Source organism: Lissotriton vulgaris, chromosome 4_1, assembly GCF_964263255.1.
Source record: "Lissotriton vulgaris chromosome 4_1, aLisVul1.2, whole genome shotgun sequence".
Lineage (NCBI taxonomy): Eukaryota > Metazoa > Chordata > Amphibia > Caudata > Salamandridae > Lissotriton > Lissotriton vulgaris.
The window spans coordinates 2013065781-2013084687 of NC_141691.1; the positions used below are offsets into that span (position 1 = coordinate 2013065781).

The 18907-nt window shown below is 51.1% G+C and overlaps 1 protein-coding gene and 1 pseudogene across 1 annotated transcript in view; both read right to left on the reverse strand.

Moving 5' to 3' along the window:
• PLEC (plectin) overlaps positions 1-18907 on the reverse strand; it is a 624446-nt gene that overhangs the window by 506258 nt on the left and 99281 nt on the right. The window lies entirely within an intron of this gene.
• Positions 3042-6021, reverse strand: LOC147724875 (large ribosomal subunit protein uL6-like; annotated as a pseudogene).

Sequence of the window (18907 nt, forward strand, 5' to 3'; positions counted from 1 at the left end):
ATTGCTGGCCTTCAAGTAGCTGCTGGTGTGCAACCAGCAGAGGGAACGCAGTAAAGACACTTTGTTACCCTTCCCACAGCACCGTCCTCGTCTCCCTCTCATGCTTTTGCAATGCAATAGGTCTCGCATTTGCGAGAGTTTAAGCTATTGGCATTGTAAATGACAATGCCTTTTATTAATCTATTTTGTTAATTTACACATGAATAAAAGGCCTTGTCATTTACAATGCCAATAGCTCAAACTCTTGTAAATGCGAGACCTATTCAAAGAAGCTGCTGTCACTGGCCCGAGCTGCTCGGAAAGTTAAAGCTCGCATGGAGTGCTGAATGTTGCAGGAAAGTATGGCGTGCCTGCAGTAGGGGAAACACACTAAAGAAAATAGTGCTTACACACAAAAAAAAAAAGTACTGTGTAACAACTGATGAAAAAGTTCAAGGTCTCATGGGAGGTAACAAATGAAAACTAGGCGGTACTAAGGAGGGACTAACAAGCCTATTAACTAATCAGAAGCCAGCATTTATGAAGGACAATGACACAAGCCAATGACAAATATGGGCGGAGAGTGGGTGGGGCTTTAATTCCATACTCCAATACAGCATTCGTCAGAGCAGCGCATGCACTGCTCAGGCTCAACCTAAAACAAGCATTTGCAATGCAATAGTCTCGCATTAACGCAAGACCTATTGCATGGAAAATGATTGGCATCACGACAACGGGAGGGCGGGCAGCGGGGACAGGCACGGACAATGAGGAGGGAGGGCAGGGGGGGGTGATTTTTTAGGCAAGGACAAAGGAAGGTTCGGGGGTTGGGTGGGGGGGAGAAGGCACAGACAAAGGGAGCGAGGGCAGGTGGGGGAAAGGCACCCAAGGACGTTGTGCCTGCAGTAGGAGAACCTCATTAACGAAAATAGTGCTCACAGTCTAAATAACACGTACAGTGTAACAACCGAAGTAAAGGGGCCAGTCGCCATGGGAGGTGACAAATGAGCCGGTACCTAAGGAGAGACTCACAAGCCTATAGAGGAATCAGAAGCCAGCATTTAGGACAGACAATGACACAAGCCAATCGCAAATATGGGTGGAAAGTGGGCAGAGCTTCTACTTACCTACTCCAGTACAATTAGTCTTGCAGAGCAGCTCATGCGTGCTGGCTCTAGGCTCGACCGAAAAAACTGGACTCTGGGAGCAGCTCCCAAGTGTCAATCTTGTCTGACTCACGTGAACACTTGAAAAGGTACCACTTTAAATAAGCCTCCATGATAGGTGGGTAAGAGAAAGCAGGGACCGTCGAAGCAGCTGAGGGGAGTGTGACCTGTCCTCCCCCCCCCCCCCCCCCCCGCACTTCTGGCCTCCATGACAGGTGTGCAAGAGGCGCCAGAGAGACAGGAACCACAGAAACAGTTGGAGAGTGTGTGACCTATTCCCCCCCGCCCCCCCGCACCTCTGGCCTCCATGATAAGGTGTGCAAGAGGCACCAGAGAGCCATGGACTACAGAAACAGTGGGAGAGTCTGTGACCTGTGTCCCCCACACTCTCTTGGCCTCCATGATAAGTGTTATAAAAGGCACCCGGGAGGGACCGTCTGGCCTTGGGCCACTCGGGAAGAATCCAGCAAAGTGACAACAGCGCTGGGATTTGGGAAAGTTTCCAACACAATGTTTTGGTGGTGTAAGAATGTAACTATTGCAGCCTGCTCACACCATGTGTGTGACATCGGCTGGTCAGCCGGCTCCACTCCCTCAGCTATGCATGTGACTAGTAACTTTTGCTCACCCTGTGCAGAGATTATTCAGTTATTTGTTGAGTTACGGAAATATGTCACTCATGGGCAGCATTTGCCAAGCCCTGCTCTCCAGCCCAAGGTAAATTCCTCCTTTCATGTTTCAGCGCCTAGAGACAGCATTAGTTGTGGAATGCGCTACATACACATTTTAATGCTAATTGAAAAGCGAGAGATGAAGGAACAGAAAGATTATTTTCCATAAACCCTTACCGAGTCTTTTGAATTTTCCTGATGCCAGCTGTGCCACACAAGTGGACGCTGGGACTTTCGAGAGGAATTTCACATTGGCCGGCCGCAAGGCTTGAAAATCCCACCAATCCGGAATTAGGACTTCCCATTACTATGCAAAGCTTTGCACGTCACTTCCAGTGCCAAGAGCCTCTTACTGGCCCGATCACCCATCAGGCTGAAAGTTTCTTCAAGAGATGGAAGGATTGCTGTGGGGCTCTGCAGCTCTGGCACGCTCTGTATGCTGAAAGATAAAGCGCCTGGAAGCCCATGGACTCGAGTTTACAAGAAGACAGCACTGGCTGTCCCTAGTTCAGCCGTCCACCGCATTAGCACAAGGCATTCATGACTCTAGACAACATTTTCCACAACAGTGTGGGATTGCCTTTATTTATTCCGGCTCTGCCCCACAAGGCTCTTATGACCCTCTTCAAATCGAAAGCAGCCTGGGTCTGGGAGGAATGAAGCCCTTGGTCCAAAGTCCTTTCAGGAGCCGACCCACAGAAGTCCCAGAAACACCCGAAGTGTGGTTATTCCTCATGATTGCTGGTCCTGGCGTTCCAGAGAGGACAAGGGGGGACAGAGGAACTGGCCCCAGCCCTACCAGCCTGTCTGAAAACACTGGCTCACAGAGGTTTCTTATGGGAGCGAACCTCATTCTCCAGTTCACTTTTAGAGTTATTCAGTGAAAGTGCTTTTAATGTTTTTTAAGTGACATTGCCTGCACATAAAAACTGTACGTCTTGCTGTGGTGATGGGGTGTATTATAGTGCCTATGGAGGGGGACACTTCGATGACCTCAGATGGAAACCCTTTCCCCATCCTTCTTCCAAACCCACCTCAAATGACAGCCCGAGGTCCAATTAGTGTTGCTTGATTAGAGATTCCAATCTCAGGCTGTATTAATTGCATTTATATTTCAGAATATATTTTTTATTTAAAGTTTGCTCCTCAAAGATCTTTTTTGACGCTGCTCGGGCAGACATTGATGATGACAGAATTGCTTCGGTTGGTGGCGCAGACACCAACCTTATTCTTCCAGCAGCTGGACGAGGCCCTTCTCTGAAACATAGATGCCCCCCAGAACCTTCGGATGCCCTTGCTCTCTACAGTGGCGGCTCGTTGGATCCCAGCAGTTGAATCTGAAACCAGCTCAAGGCCATTGCCTTCAAGCATCCACTCGTCCTTCTTGGCTTGAGAAAGTGCACTGTGAGCACCTGTCCTCGCGCGCACTCTGCGGATGTCCTTGTCGCCCAGGATCTTATGGATTTCTACATGAGCCCTTATGGTGAATTACTACATTAATAAGGAAATGGGCGTCAACAGACCTCATCTTGTAACATACGCCCAATGTGACCCCCTTAACCATGGTTTGCACGTGGCTGCAGCTTGTGCGCCCGTGGCCAGCTCGTTGCGATTGCTGCACCATTTGTCAGCACAAAGCTTCTTTCTGTGCTTCTTGCTTATGCGGCAAAGCTCTACTCATTAATGTGGTTGAAGACTCCCTTCTGGGGACCCCCACAATAACGGCGCGCCCTTTCGAGGTGAGGTCCACCTTGTCATTGATGTCCCTAGTCTGGTTCTTGAGAATCTTCATTCTCACAGGAGACCGAGAAAAGGGGCTGTATGTATGACATAATCCTAACTCGCACAAAAAATCATAACACTATACCGCAACCATGTTTACAAGGTTGCTACAGAATTATTTTCTGCAGTAGTCCGTGAGACATTGAGCCACCTGCAGTCCCATGCATAAAAACATCTCCCCAGGCATAACAAGATTTTGTGAACTCATGGTCTGCCCTTCGACCTAGTCCCCTTGCCATCTATGAGCTCTAGCCCTCTACAGGCCCTAACTCAGATCAGTACAAGCATTGGCAAATTCAATAGGTCTCGCCTATGCAAGAGCTATTTGCTTTGCGAATGTGCTTTATCAAAGTTGTACTCCAGCTTGGCTGCTGTTCAGCATGGCTGAATGTTTTTGGCATATAGACGAGTGGCTTAGAGTGCCGTAGAATGGAATGGCGAAGAGTGGAGAAGAGAGTTGTCTAGTGGAGTGGCAAAGAGTAGAGTGGACTGGTGTAGAGTGCATTGGCGTAGAGCTTTGTAGAGTATAGTGGCATAGAGTGAAGAGACATAGAATTGAGTATCGTAAAATGCAGTGGGGTAGATTAGAGTGTTGCATAGTAGAGTAGAGTGGTATAAAGTGCAGTGGTGTAGAGTGGTGCAGAGTACAGTATAGTGCTACAGAGTGCAGTGGCATACAAGGCATAGGCGTAGAGTGCATTGGCACAGAATGCAGTAGTACAGAGTTCAGTGGCGTCGAGTGCAGTGGTGTTGAGTGGCATAGAGTGATGTAGAGTGCAGCAGCGTTGAATACAGTGGTGCAATGTAGAGTACAGTGGCATAGAGTGCATGGACATAGAGTAGATTAGTGTAGAGCGCATTGGTAAAAAGTGTTGCAGAGTATAGTGGTATAGAGTGCAAGAGCATAGAATTCAGTTGCATAGGGGTTCTTAGCCCCCAACGACCCTCAACATCCAAGGGACCTTCATCCTTCAACCAGTAGTGCGACAGGAGGCCCCTTTACAGGGTGGTTAAAAAAGGGGGCGGGGCTTTCAACGAGGTCTCAGCAATCCCGCTTTGGGGGTCTTACTTGTGGCAACAATAGGGGTTCTTGGCCCCCAATAACCCTCAGCACCCAAGGGGAATTCATCTCCCAACCAGTAGTGTGACAGGAGGCCCCTTTGCAGAGTGGTTGAAAAAGGGGGCGGGCCGCCAACAAGGTCTCAGCAATACCGCTGTGGGGGCCTTACTTGTGGCAAGAATAGGGGTTCTCTGCCCCCAAAGACCCTCTGCAGCCAAGGGGCCCTTGAATTATCTATCTGTGACACCTCGATTTACGGCGCGAAGTAAGTGAAAAGCTCAAACTTCGCAATCAGGGTGGGTGAATCCGCAAGACAGATGAGTGGAACCCAGGCTCTGGGCTGGTGGGTTTCCTCATCATGCACGAGGTGAAGAGCTGGGGGCCTGGAGTGGGGACGTCTGGCACAGGGGGGCACTCACCAAGATTCACATGTGTAAGTGTCCACGGGAGAGCGAGCTGGTGCACAGCGGCCACCAAGAGTCCACGGATGAACATCGAAAACAATGCAATTCCTTGACTGCATTCATTTTTTTTAAATATAAAAATACCAACAGTATGTCTTCTTTTAAATGGCTCTTCGTACTGCCCTTCATGCAGGGCACAAGTCCTAAAAACAGAAGTGGGGGGACAGTGACGTCACGAACGGAAGTGACGTCACGAAAGGTGGCTGGCACCATCCAACTCATTGCCTCACCTCGCTCACTCACCCCTAAGATGCGATTGCACCAGAGAAGCCAGTGCGTGAGCTGCGTTCTCAATGAGCTCTGATCTCGCCCGAGAGGCCAAAGAGTGAATGTGTGGCTCCATTTGCTCCAGTTATCGAGCTCCCGGTAAAATAAGTGGGGGACGCCGTCCACCTGCGTGGTACTCCGACTCCAGCCCTGCCTTCATGACTGTCAGACGCACATGCATCAGAGCAGGACGGCAGCAGGAGAAGGACGGCTACTTCCTTACATACCTGCAGTTGTGCGCATGCGTCTGTACTCCAAAGCTAATGTTTACTGGTGCTCTACATAGGGCTGTTTATAGTGTGAAACCCCGACACGCGTCAGGCTGCGAGTACAGTCCAGCGATCGAAGTGTATTAATAAAGTATGGGAAATTTTATAATAAAGAGAGTGGGGCCAGGGTGCGAAATCAGATCTAGAAGTAAAAAGAATAACATATTCTTAACTATATTGTTAAAGTTTAACCTCGAGGTAAATGCATTTAGTATAAAACGCACAGACATTACATGAAAAACGAATGCAAGTTAAACTAATCTTCACAGAGCAGGAGACCCCCTTCTTTCCTTTCAGCCCGACACAACTCAAGGCATCATTAACTGGTTATTCTTTAACTGGGGGTATGGGAACTGTTTTCATAAAATGAAAAAAAAGCGTGGGAGTGCCATTCCCAGCTGATCCCGCCCACTTCAGCCTCTGGAGTGGACATTTATTGACTAAATAAACGTGGACAAATACTAGCTGCATCATCAGAGGGCATAACATAAATACAGATACATAATGATGAAATGAGCATTAAAACGCAATGACATCCGGTGCTCTAAAGGTATGTCACTGTCTGCTCCGGGTTTGTTATGTGCTGTACTGTCACTGTTCAGGCCTTTTCCCAGAGCCCATCTTTGCCCATCTGTTCCCTCTTGGCATCATGCCTCCCTCTTCTGTCCTCACCCTCTGCATAGCTTCTCTGGGCGAAGGGAATGCTAGGCTAGAGTATGTGGTACCCACATATATAGTAACACCCAGGTGCCCTGCTTCATACCCCTGCCTCTGCCTAATCCTCCGTGGTTCCTGCGCACCATCTTTTGCACCCTAGGCCTCCTGCACCCCTCTGTTTCCCACACATTGATTGTGGCACCCCTCTGTGCTGTGCACCCGCCTGTTGCTGTCTCTCTGCACCCCTCCACTTACTGCACCTTCCTCCCTCCTGTGCCCTGCTGCCTCTGTGCACATTTCCATCTCCTGTACATTGCTTTCTCCACACACCTCAGCCTCCCGCCCCTGCTGTCTCCATGCACCCCTCCATGTGCTGCACCTTGCTTCCTCTGCACACACTCCTGCCCCCTGCTGTCTCCATGCACCCCTCCATGTGCTGCACCTTGCTTCCTCTGCACACACTCCTGCCCCCTGCTGTCTCCATGCACCCCTCCATGTGCTGCACCTTGCTTCCTCTGCACACACTCCTGCCCCCTGCTGTCTCCATGCACCCCTCCATGAGCTGCACCTTGCTTCCTCTGCACACCCCTGCCCCCTGCACCCTCCATGTGCTGCACCTTGCTTCCTCCTGTGCCCTGCTGCCTCTGTGCACATTTCCATCTCCTGTACATTGCTTTCTCCACACACCTCAGCCTCCCGCCCCTGCTGTCTCCATGCACCCCTCCATGTGCTGCACCTTGCTTCCTCTGCACACACTCCTGCCCCCTGCTGTCTCCATGCACCCCTCCATGTGCTGCACCTTGCTTCCTCTGCACACACTCCTGCCCCCTGCTGTCTCCATGCACCCCTCCATGAGCTGCACCTTGCTTCCTCTGCACACCCCTGCCCCCTGCACCCTCCATGTGCTGCACCTTGCTTCCTCCTGTGCCCTGCTGCCTCTGTGCACATTTCCATCTCCTGTACATTACTTTCTCCACACACCTCATCCTCCCGCCCCCTGCTGTCTCCCTGCACCACTCCATGTGCTGCGTCTTGCTACCTCTGCACACACCCCTGCCTCCATGGAGCCCTCCGCCTCTAGGCACCCACTGCACTCTATACCCTGCACAGTGCCTCCTCTCCTCGCCTCGCCTCGCCCAGCGCTGCGCCTGCCCTGGCAGACAGCAGCTTCTCCCATGAATATTTAAAGCGCTGCGGGGTCCCTGCGCTTCTGGCCGCCTGCACTCTCTCCTGAGACGGCTCAGCCACGCCTCGGACGAGAGCTGGACGTCACTTCTGCTGAGCTCCCAAAATGTGGGAATGAGGGGGCCCGAAAACAACAACTGGCAAAGCCAATAGGGCTTGGCGTTCATAGTTAAACACGTGTGCTGTGTACCTGGATGCTGATTGGCCGGCCCTGAACCTTCTACCGCACTGTCCACAGCACTAGAAGGCTGATGCACGGCACTGCCCTGTAGGGTACCACTGCCCGGTTGTTCACAGTAGTTTTCCTCTACTTGTCCCTATTTGGGGTCAGCCACAAGTCAGGCTTGCATGTATTTTGTCTGCTTTATTTTTTATCATTCATCGTTAGTGTTGTGCATTTATATATTTCCCAAAAAAGACATTCTTCTCACTGTAGATTACTATGTATTGACACTGGTGATGCACTGTGCTATAGGTATCTTGAACGGACAGTGCCTAATGTGTTAATTATTACACAACTGAAGCAAACACGCTGGCTTCTCATTTAAACAAAAAAAAACACTTATCCCAACCCATTTCCCTCAACTCCCCTCAGGGAAAGGCAAGCACACCCTCTTCCCTCCTTCAGAGAAGCATCACCCAGTGGATTTCTGGATCTTGTCAAAGCAAGTAGGCCAGCTGACGACCATCTCTCGTGTCCTATCTAAACCGGATTACTCTAATGTCCTGGACCCCGGTCAACCTTGTCAACTATGAGAAGACTATAGAGAATTCCGAACGCTGCCGCTAGACCCCTCCTACATGTGACGTCACAAGCACGCATCTCCCCTGCCTTGAGGGCCGACACTGCTTACTGGTTGTGGAAGACCCACCTTCAAACTGTGCATGGCAAAGGACCACTCTTCATCGAGAAGAAATCACCAAACGCATACAGCAAAGGAACCGACACACGAGAATGGCTCCCCATTTCAACATTACCACATACAAGGAGAAAAACAAAACATGAGTGGAACATATTCCTCTGTTCAAGCAGCCAAAGTATGGACTACCATACCCATACACATAAGATCCGCTGAGGACCGTCTACACCTCAGAAGATTAGTCAAAAGCTGGCTCTTCCCAGAATCATCACTATACTCACAAGACAACAGGGTACCACAACAGTATTCACAGCCATGACAGACTATGTCTCTCACCCCACAGAGATGAATTTGTTGTTATACATGTGCCAATGTACATTGAACCATGCTTCCTGTTATAAGCAGATACAGTTATGTAAGTGGAAAAGTGTATATTACACCACAAGATACTAAAGTATATCAGAGTATGTCATAAAGGGGGATTCTATATGCATATAGGTGCATATATAGAGGGGTTTATGCCTGCTACTAAAACATAAAAAATTGCATTCTTCATCACAAGATATTTATGCATATCAGACCATGTAAATATTGCTGCTTCTATGCACATATGGATATTCATATATAGGGCTGTGTTTTCTCAAGCCAACATAAATTTAACAAGTGTCATGTGCATGTATGTACGGATACGTTAATTTCAGGGTTTTTTTGACTAAAAAAATATTCCTTTCAACCTTTTGTCCCATCCCTCCTCACTCTGGCTCATCCCAAATCTTTCTGACTAGTATGAACTCCCAAACATGCTTCTTAAACTACCCCCTTCTTGGTTACGCATGCCACCTCAACTAACAGACGGACACAGCCACTACTTAAAAACACAACTAATTCCCCCTTCAAATCAATCCTATCATTCTAATCCAACTCTAAAAACGACTAAACACACAATATATCAAACCCACACAAATAATGCACGAGGGAAAAACACTTATTACCATCTACTATTAACTTCTAATATTGGGTTTCTGAGTAGTGTGATCCTAGCCGCAAAGCACTTCAACGCCTCATCATGGGTAGTACACACTATTATAAATACAAATTAACAATTACAATGTTTCTCAGAACTCCAGCCCTGCTGAAGGTCGTGGTGCCGAATGACAAGGCTGCATGGTCTTTATTCCAACTCGTGCCTTTCTTAGCCTCTTCTAGACACACTGGCTCTTTCCCTGACTTTTCCAGGTTCTTTTTTATCCATTCTTTTTTATCCATTCTCTTCCTCCTGCTTTCTCCCTTTTCTGACTTTCTCTCCATCACTCTGCGTTAAAGTCTCATGCCTGAAAACTAACCTCTGGTCCCCAAAAATGAGAGTAGTAGGCCCCAACTGCAAACACCGGCTCAAATTAAGCATTGCCTGTAACCTTGACACCGAGTGAACTTCTAGAAGAGGGAAACATCAGAAGGAAACTATGAGGTCTTTTTTGAGGTCATGACCTTGACCAGTACAAACGTGATCTGGCAGATGCCAAAGTTTATGCAACTAAAGTTACCCCAGTGGTGGGTGGTGGCTCTGAATATCCCCCAGGACACCGAGGGAAACTGCATAAATAGAATGGATGTGAAGTGGTGTGTAATATGCATAATAAGGGAGGAGATGATAAACCTTAAGGAGCCAATGACAAGGCCACACGCTACCCTAAGCTGCTGATGACAAGTCTTTAGCTACCTTAATGAGCCGAGGACATGGCTGCTGGCTTCCTTTAGGAGTTGAGGACATGGCCCCTGGCTAACTTAAGGAGCCGAGGACATGGCCGCTGGCTTCCTTTAGGAGTTGAGGACATGGCCCCTGGCTAACTTAAGGAGCCGAGGACATGGCCGCTGGCTACCTTAAGGAGCCGAGGACATGGCTGCGGGCTTCCTTTAGGAGTTGAGGACATGGCCCCTGGCTAACTTAATGAGCCGAGGACATGGCTGCTGGCTTCCTTTAGGAGTTGAGGACATGGCTGCTGGCTTCCTTTAGGAGTTGAGGACATGGCCGCTGGCTAACTTAAGGAGCCGAGGACATGGCCGCTGGCTACCTTAATGAGCCGAGGACATGGCTGCTGGCTTCCTTTAGGAGTTGAGGACATGGCCCCTGGCTAACTTAAGGAGCCGAGGACATGGCTGCTGGCTTCCTTTAGGAGTTGAGGACATGGCCCCTGGCTAACTTAAGGAGCCGAGGACATGGCCGCTGGCTACCTTAATGAGCCGAGGACATGGCTGCTGGCTTACTTTAGGAGTTGAGGACATGGCCGGATTGGCCGCTGGCTAACTTAAGGAGCCGAGGACATGGCCGCCTGCTACCTTAAGGAGCCGAGGACATGGCCGCTGGCTAACTTAAGGAGCCGAGGACATGGCCGCTGGCTAACTTAAGGAGCCGAGGACATGGCCGCTGGCTACGTTAAGGAGCCGAAGACATGGCCGCTGGCTACCTTAAGGAGCCGAGTGGCCGCTGGCTACCTTAGGGAGCCGATGACATGGCCGCTGGCTACCTTAAGGTGCCGATGACATGGCCGCCGGCTACCTTAAGGAGCTGAGGACATGGCCGCTGGCTACCTTAAGGAGCCGAGGACATGGCCGCTGGCTACCTTAAGGAGCCGATGACATGGCCGCTGGCTACCTTAAGGAGCCGAGGACATGGCCGCTGGCTACCTTAAGGAGCCGATGACATGGCCGCTGGCTACCTTAAGGAGCCGATGACATGGCCGCCGGCTACCTTAAGGAGCTGAGGACATGGCCGCTGGCTACCTTAAGGAGCTGAGGACATGGCCGCTGGCTACCTTAAGGAGCCGAGGACATGGCCACTGGCTACGTTAAGGAGCCGAAGACATGGCCGCTGGCTACCTTAAGGAGCCGAGGACATGGTCGCTGGCTACCTTAAGGAGCCGAGGACATGGCCGCTGGCTACCTTAAGAAGCCGAGGCCATGGCTGCTGGCTACTTTAGGAGCCGAGGCTATCTTAAGGAGCCAAGGACATGGCTGCTGGCTACCTTTAGGAGCCGAGGACATGGCCGCTGGCTACCTTAAGGAGCTGAGGACATGGCCGCTGGCTACCTTAAGGAGCCGAGTGGCCGCTGGCCATCTTAAGGAGCCGAGGACATGGCCGCTGGCTACCTTAAGGAGCCGAGTGGCCGCTGGCTATCTTAAGGAGCCGAGGACATGGCCGCCGGCTACCTTTAAAAGCTCAGGCCATGACCGCTGGCTACCTTTAGGAGCCGAGGCTATCTTAAGGAGCAAAGGACATAGCCGCTGGCTACCTTTAGGAGCCGAGGACATGGCCGCTGGCTACCTTAAGGAGCCGAGGACATGGCCGCTGGCTACCTTTAGGAGCCGAGGACATGGCCGCTGGCTACCTTAAGGAGCCGAGGACATGGCCGCTGGCTACCTTTAGGAGCCGAGGACATGGCCGCTGGCTACCTTAAGGATCCGAGGCTATGGCTGCTGGATACCTTTAGGAGCCGAAGACATGGCCGCTGGCTACCTTAAGGAGCCGAGCGGCCGCTGGCTACCTTAAGGAGTCGATGACATGGCCGCTGGCTACCTTAAGGAGCCGAGGACATGGCCGCTGGCTACCTTAAGGAGCTGAGGCCATGGCCGCTGGCTACCTTTAGGAGCCGAGGCTATCTTAAGGAGCCAAGGACATAGCCGCTGGCTACCTTAAGGAGCCAAGGCTACCTTAAGGAGCAGAGGACATGGCCGCTGGCTACCTTAAGGAGTCGATGACATGGCCGCTGGCTACCTTAGGGAGCCGAGGACATGGCCGCTGGCTACCTTAAGGAGCTGAGGACATGGCCGCTGGCTACCTTAAGGAGCTGAGGACATGGCCGCTGGCTACCTTAAGGAGCCGAGGACATGGCCGCTGGCTACGTTAAGGAGCCGAGGACATGGCCGCTGGCTACCTTAAGGAGCCGAGGACATGGCCGCTGGCTACCTTAAGGAGCTGAGGACATGGCCGCTGGCTACCTTAAGGAGCTGAGGACATGGCCGCTGGCTACCTTAAGGAGCCGAGGACATGGCCGCTGGCTATGTTAAGGAGCCGAAGACATGGCCGCTGGCTACCTTAAGGAGCCGAGGACATGGTCGCTGGCTACCTTAAGGAGCCGAGGACATGGCCGCTGGCTACCTTAAGGAGCCGAGGCCATGGCTGCTGGCTACTTTAGGAGCCGAGGCTATCTTAAGGAGCCAAGGACATGGCCTCTGGCTACCTTTAGGAGCCGAGGACATGGCCGCTGGCTACCTTAAGGAGCCGAGGACATGGCCGCTGGCTACCTTAAGGAGCCGAGTGGCCGCTGGCTATCTTAAGGAGCCGAGGACATGGCCGCCGGCTACCTTTAAAAGCTCAGGCCATGGCCGCTGGCTACCTTTAGGAGCCGAGGCTATCTTAAGGAGCCAAGGACATAGCCGCTGGCTACCTTTAGGAGCCAAGGCTACCTTAAGGAGCCGAGGACATGGCCGCTGGCTACCTTTAGGAGCCGAGGACATGGCCGCTGGCTACCTTAAGGATCCGAGGCCATGGCTGCTGGATACCTTTAGGAGCCGAAGACATGGCCGCTGGCTACCTTAAGGAGCCGAGTGGCCGCTGGCTACCTTAAGGAGTCGATGACATGGCCGCTGGCTACCTTAAGGAGCTGAGGCCATGGCCGCTGGCTACCTTTAGGAGCCGAAGACATGGCCGCTGGCTACCTTTAGGAGCCGAGGACATGGCCCCTGGCTACCTTTAGGAGCCGAAGACATGGCCCCTGGCTACCTTAAGGAGCCGAGGACATGGCCGCTGGCTACCTTAAGGAGCCGAGGACATGGCCGCTGGCTACCTTAAGGAGCCGAGGGGTGGTATAGTTTGATTACTTGCCGAACATCATTGCGCCAGCACTTGCCTTACTCACACCTCTCACCCCCTGTTGACTCTTACCGCAGGAGAGAGATTTGTGAGGACTGGACGCCACCAGTAGACAGATTTCAATGAGAAACACTGACACTATAAGGTGGTCTAAGGGGGAATGCTCCGCGCTTTGCCCTTGTCGCACTCCTGCCTGTCAGATTCCTTGTGACTCGGTCTCTCACACCCTCTCTTGCTCCCAAGCTGTATCTGACATACTTGCTTGCTCTGTCTGTCTCTCACACAGCCTGTTGCTCTTCCAGTCTCTCACACCTTGCGTGGCTGTCTTTGGCTTACATCTTTGTAGGCCTGTCTCTGAAACGGTCTCATGCTCTCTGTGGAGGTCTGTCCATCTCTCTCACCCTTTGAAGCTGCCTGACTTTCAAATTCCTTGTTGCCTTCGTCTCTTGTGCATTCTGTTGCTGTCTGTTTCTCACAAGCTCCGCGACTGTCTAGTCTAACATTCTTTGCTTGCCTGTCTGTTGCTCTCTGGGGCTGTATGTCTCTCACACTCTCTCTGTACTCGCACACCCCGTATAGCACGGTCTCTCACGCCCTCTGTTGCTGTCTGTGGATGTCTAACTCTCACTCCCTTTGTGGTTGTCTGCCTCTCCCGCCCCCTGCGGCCGTCTGTCTCTCACGCTCTCCTCGCCATGTCTCTGTTTTGTCTTCTCTTGGGCTCGGCTGAGAGTTCAGACAATGCTCTATTATCAGCACCTCCTGGATATGCTTCCGGTTCGTCAATCAATACAGTGCAGGCAGCAGCTGTGTCCTGCCCATGTGACATCCGAGTTGCTGCAAAGGGCGAGGTGCCAAATACAAGATGACTGCACCGTGCAGGGGAGTGGCTTGGTCAGTAAGACTGGGTAGGGTGAGGGGGTTAAGGGGGGGGGGGGCAGCTTTCCCAACAATCACGCTGGCACATAATGTTTAAATACATTATATGCAGTGCTTAATTTGTGAAAAACATAAGTGCCAGAGCTCTCGGCAGGAGGTAACTGCACCACACATTGCCACTGCCAATAACAGTAAAAACACAACTACTACCCATTACACCCCTACAAGTGTAACAATTTGGGCTATTCCAGGCCCACAAAGCTATAAGAATGGCTCAGAAGGCAGGTTATAGTCATTTTTTAAATGTATATTGAATTCATAATTACCTGTTGTTGTAGTCAGTTCTAAATTATATAGACAGCACCATCTTGTGGTAGACTGTCACAAGTGCTGGTGTTGATAATTAAGTGCCAGGGGCAAGTACTGGAAAACACCGGCTCAAATTAAGCACTGATTATACGACAAGCATGCCGCACAAGAGGGGTTTAGAGGGCAGCGGAAAGGGAGAAGAATGTTGATTAGTAGGAGTACTAAGTGAGAGAAAGCACATTATTTTGTGAAATAGCCAACATTTTTTGAAGTCTTTCCAAACAGAGCGAGGGAGAGGGTGCGAGCGTATTTGTCTATGTGAGTAAAGTTTCTGATGAAATCCGACAGACACCCCACCATACCCGACTGAAAGCACCTGTACCCAAGTATTTATCGGAAAATACATCTATTAGGGGGTATAACACCCCCCCCCTGAAGCTACACCCTGGCTTCGTGCCTGGAGAGTACTCCAGCAGGCTCACAAGGCCATGCGCTCTGCAGGTGCAGTGCCACTGGCAGAAGATACCAAGCCCACTGATGTCAGGCCAGACTGGAAGACCCTGACACTGCCGGAGGGGGTGCTAAGATGTCATTCGCACAGCAGGAACAACAGCAGGCCAGCAGCCTGCAGGAGCAGATCCAAAGGACCCTGGTCAATGCAGGAGCAGGGAACCATGGACCATGCAGGAGCAGGACCCAGAGGACATGGACCCTGCAGGAGAAGGTCTAGGGGTCAATGACCATGCTGGGGTAGGGCCAAAAGACTAGTGGCCCACTGGTGTCTGGCCAGTCTGTAGACCATGGACAACATAGGAGAAGCGTCATGAGACCGAGACACTGCAGCAGCAACACAGACCAGCAAGCTGCAGGAACAGAGCTAGGGGGGCATTCACACCCCATGAGCAGGGTAAGGGGACCATGCACACTGCACAAGCATGGCCGGGATACCACAAGAGATGCAGGTGCCGCGTCAGGAGACCATGCATACTGTAGGGTAATAACAGAGACGATGCACCCTGCTCGGCCTTGAGACCATGCACTCTCCAGGAGCACGGACAGGAGGCCACGAGAGATCAAGGTGCCGCGTCAGGAGACCATGCATACTGTAATGTGATAACTAAGACGATGCACACTGCTCGGCCTTGAGACCATGCACTCTCCAGGAGCACAGGCAGGAGGCCACGAGAGATCCAGGTGCAGCGTCAGGAGACCATGCATACTGTAGTGTGATAACTAAGACGATGCACACTGCTCGGCCTTGAGACCATGCACTCTCCAGGAGCATCGGCAGGAGGCCACGAGAGATCCAGGTGCAGCGTCAGGAGACCATGTATACTTCAGGATCAGGAGATCATGCCCACTGCTAGACCTCACGGACTTGAACGCTTCAGGAGCATGGTCAGGGGTCCATGAACAATGCATGTGCAGTGCCAGGAGACCGTGCATATTTTAGAGTTCTGAGACGATACACCCTGATGGTCCTGAAGACTGTGCATATCACAGGGAGAGCAGACCATACACACTGATGATTTTTAAGACCATGCACACTTCAGGAGCAGGGCCAGGGATCCATGACCAATGCTGGTGTAGCGTCAGGAGACCGTGCATACTGCAGGGAGAGGGGACCATGCACTCTCCAAGAACACAGCCAGGAGTCCAGAACCAATGCAGGTGCAGTGTCAAGACACCGTGCATAATGAAAGGAGTGGAGACCATGCACACTTATGAGCCCTAAGACCATGCACCCTCTAAGAGCATGACCAAGAGTCCATGAGTGATGCAGGTGCAGCATCAGGACCCCGTCCATACTCTAAGGTCACGAGGCCATGCACACTCCAGGAGCAGACTAAGAATCCAACATGCACAGCCAGGAGTCCAGAACCAATGCAGGTGCAGCATCGGGAGACCCTGCATACTGCTGGGAAAAGGGACCATGCACACCGCTGGGCCTGGAGACCATGCACACTCCAGGAACGGAGCAGGAATCCTTTACCAATGCTGGTGCAGCGGCAACAAATGATGGACAGAATGCTGAATGAATCATACACTCACCCCCAGTCAAGAGATCTGGATTGAATCCATGGTTCTTTTGCTCACGTTGCCACCCCCGTTTGGACCCAGCCACATGCAACTCAGTCTTGACCCTGCTCCTCATGGGAACAATCCAGCCTGAACTGCTCTCCATGCCACTGGATTCAAGCTATCCCGGCTGATATGGGGTGATCCCAGAATGCTTGGGTCCAGGCCAGGGAGAACCTGGCCTGGCAGTTGGGTCTGGACTGTTCCCATAAGGCACAGGGTCAACACAGATTTGCATACGGCTGGATCTGAACTGGGGTGGCATGGGAAGCAAAAAACGATGGATTTAGGCCCAGATCTCTGTACTGGGGTAAATGTATGACATTGTTCTGCATTCTGTCCGTCAATTGTTCTTTTTGCCATGCAGGTGCAGCATCAGGGGACCGTGCAAACTGTAGGCTCAGGAGACCTTGGGCACCATTTGACCTGGAGATAGTGCACACTTCAAGAGTATGGCCAGGATGGCAGAACCAATGCAGGTGCAGCATCAGGGGACCGTGCATACTGTAGGCTCAGGAGACCTTGGGCACCATTGGACCTGGAGATAGTGCACACTTCAAGAGTATGGCCAGGATGGCAGAACCGATGCAGGTGCAGCATCAGGAGATTGTGCAAACTGCAGGTAGAGGAGACTATGCACCCCTTTGGGTCTGGAGACGATGCACATTGTTGAGCCTTAAGACCATGCACACTCCAGGAGTGCAGCATAAGGAGATTTGCTTACTGAGAAGACCATGCACACCATTGGGCCTAGAGACCATGCACACTCCTGGAGCATGACCAGGAGCTCATGAGTGATGCAGGTGCAGAGTCAGGACTCTGTGCATACTCTAGGGTCATGAGACCATGCACACGCCAGGAGCATGGCCAAGAGTCTATGACCAATGCAGGTGCAGTATCAGAAGACTGTACATACTGCAGGGAGAGGGGTCCATGCACATCGCTGAGGCTTAGACCATGCACACTATTATGCCCAGACATTGTCCTGAGCTCACTTTACGACAGGACTCAACCTACCCCTCACTGTCAAGGCCTGAGTAGGCTGAAACTGTTTTGAAATTGCCTGGGTCTCATCTGGAGGACCCAGGGTTTGGGAGCAAGTGCATACCTTCGGGTGTGGGTGGGGGGATGGTTTGGGGGTTACACCTCCCTAATAAATGTATTTTCAGGTAAATAGTTGGGTACAGGTGATTTCAGTCGGGTATGGTGAGATGTCTGTCAGATTTTTACCTACACACAGACAAAAATGCACTCACACACTCTCCCTTGCTCTGTTCTGAATGTCTTCTAAAATGTTTGTTATTTTACCAAATATTGTGTTTTCTCTCACTTAGTGCCCCTACCAATTCTCTCCCTTTCCACGGCCCCTGAAGTCCTGCTTGTCATATAATGTATTTAAACATTAAATGCTAGCGTGATTGATGAAAACTCTGAATCTCACCCCACCTTACCACCCCCCCTTCCATCCCCAATCTTACTGACCAAGCTACGCCCCTGCTTGGAGTTCTGGCTGGACTCTTCCGACTGAAGCACAACCAAGACTCTTGCTGGCATATGCCAAATATTTGCCTAGAGGAGTAAAAATTATGGAATGGAATGCCTCCCCCTGTTCACTTTATTGTTTGTTGCATGACCCACACCACCTCGTCACCACCTGTAGAGCACACCATGCCATTTGACCCCAGCATCAAAAGATGATCCAAGGGCACATTGATGACCCACCGGTGGGTCAACCGAGCTCTCCATTGACCTTATCGACCAATGAATGGGCAGATACCAAAACTTTTTGTACTTACCTCGGTGCACGAGCAACCTTGGCTGATGCCCGGTGTAGCTGTCATATGCAGCTATAGAGGAGTCTGGCTTTGGTTTCACCCACTCGGCCGTCACCTACCCAGCCGGTCATCTGACACTGTTTTTCTCGTTTCTTCGTTGTGTTTCATTCCCTCTCTCTGTGATTCTTTGATTTAATTGATTTAACTATGTAACCTGTAACTCGCTGATCCTCATGTAAAGCGCTCTGATACCTCCGGGTCTAGCCAGCGCTATATAAAACTTTTCAAATAAATAAATACAAATAAAACGAGTCAAAGTGAGAGCATAGTACAGATGGATGGAGTCTCAGTAAAAATGATGATGGCAGATAGAGGGGCATGCGAACCCAAAGCAGCGCTGGTGATAACATGGTACGCCAGCCCCACACTGCACGCAGCAAGCAGGCCTGAGGCTCCAAACATGTTTTGCACAAAAGTAACATCAAATAGTGTGGGTTTCTTTTCAACATATTTCTTCACACTGTAGGTCTGGCAAGAAACGAAATATTCGTATATTCTAGGATCTGCCAGGAGCTCTGGGGCAATATTTCTCTCCATCAGTAAATAACGGGTGTGCCTTTTAAGGAAATTGTGGGTCA